The sequence below is a fragment of the Otolemur garnettii genome, unplaced genomic scaffold (assembly GCF_000181295.1).
Source record: "Otolemur garnettii isolate 467f Iridium unplaced genomic scaffold, OtoGar3 scaffold00017, whole genome shotgun sequence".
Lineage (NCBI taxonomy): Eukaryota > Metazoa > Chordata > Mammalia > Primates > Galagidae > Otolemur > Otolemur garnettii.
In genome coordinates, this window is record NW_003852412.1 from 8,738,106 (window position 1) to 8,739,654 (window position 1,549).

General features: G+C 38.5%; 1 pseudogene; it reads left to right on the forward strand.

Annotated features, from left to right (window-relative positions):
- Positions 1 to 247: 247 nt before the first annotated feature.
- Positions 248 to 629, forward strand: LOC100962034 (annotated as a pseudogene).
- Positions 630 to 1,549: the final 920 nt, after the last annotated feature.

Sequence of the window (1,549 nt, forward strand, 5' to 3'; positions counted from 1 at the left end):
CTCACTAGGAATCAAAGAAATCCAAATTAAAACAATGAGTTAAAACTTGTCCAATAACAAACTAGCTATGGATTTTCTTTCTTTCATGGTACCGCTCTCAGCCCTGAGAGGAATTTGCTGAACGGAGCTCTCTCCCACTTTGCTGGTGGGACTTTAAATTGAGTCAGCCTTACAGTTGATATTTATACATCAAGAAGGTTAAGCCACAATCCCTCGTACTCTTTCTTTCCAACTTGGACCCTGCAAAATGGCTCCTGCAAAGAAGGGTGGTGAGAAGAAGGGCAGGTCTACCATCAACGAGGTGGTGACTCGAGAATACACTATCGATATTCACAAGCGCATCCATGGAGTGGGCCTCAAGAAGTGTCCCCCTCGGGCACTCAAAGAGATCTGGAAATTTGCCATGAAAGAGATGGGAACTCCAGATGTGTGCATTGATACCAGGCTTAACAAAGCTGTCTGGGCCAAAGGCAGAAGGAATGTCCCAAACCGTATCTGTGTGTGGTTATCTAGAAAACGCAATGAAGATGAAGATTCACCAATCAAGCTCTGTACTTTGGTTACCTATGTACCTGTTACCACTTTCACAAATTTATAGACAGTCAACGTGGATAAAAACTAACTGGTGATTGTCAGACACATCAAATAGAATTATAAAATAATTTTTTAAAAAAGGTTGAAAGAGTTTATATTCTTGTTATAGACTGAAGTTTTGTGGTCCTCCATGTTAGAGCCCTAAGTGAGCCTCATTGAGAATGGACTTGGAGATGGTGTCTGGGAGAAGGGGGGAAAGGTTATGTGAGGTCATAAAGGTGGTGCCATATTTCTATTCAATGGAGCCTGGGGGCTTGTGAGACCATGTATACACCCAGAGCTCTCTCTCCACCATGTGGGGATATAGCAAGAAGGGGTCACCTGGAGGCCAGGAAGAGGGCCCCCTTCCAGTTGCCCTCTTGGAGCAGGATGACTTGATCTGGGGCTTCTAACCTCCAGAGCTGTGAAAAAATAAATTTCTTTTGTTTAAACCACCCAATCCATGGTACTTTGTTATGACGGCCCAAGAAAATGAATACAATTCTTTTACCAGAGAATCTCTATGTCGAAGAGTCTTTCCTAAGGAAATAATCAATGAGGTTGGTGAGGATTTGTGGATGTGGCCTGTAGCATTACTGGAGTGCTTAAGAACAACCTCAGTCTCTAACAATAGAAGATATTTGGAAAAATACAAAATTATATTATTGAGTCTTTTGCATCCATGAACACCAAGTTTTAAAGCTAGTTTAATGACATAGAAGAATGATAATTCTATAATACTAACATAAAAGTAGAAAAACCTAAATCAATATGATCCCTATTTTGTTAAATTATATAATTATCAAGTATATTTACATAGAAAAAAATAATAAAAGGCTGTACACCAAAAATATTAACAGGAGTATTACTTCTGATGATGGAATTATAAATAATTCTTTTCTTCTTTATTATTTTGAGATGTTGGAAATCTTCAACAATCATCCTGTATTATTTTTATAATCATAAAAGAAGTTTT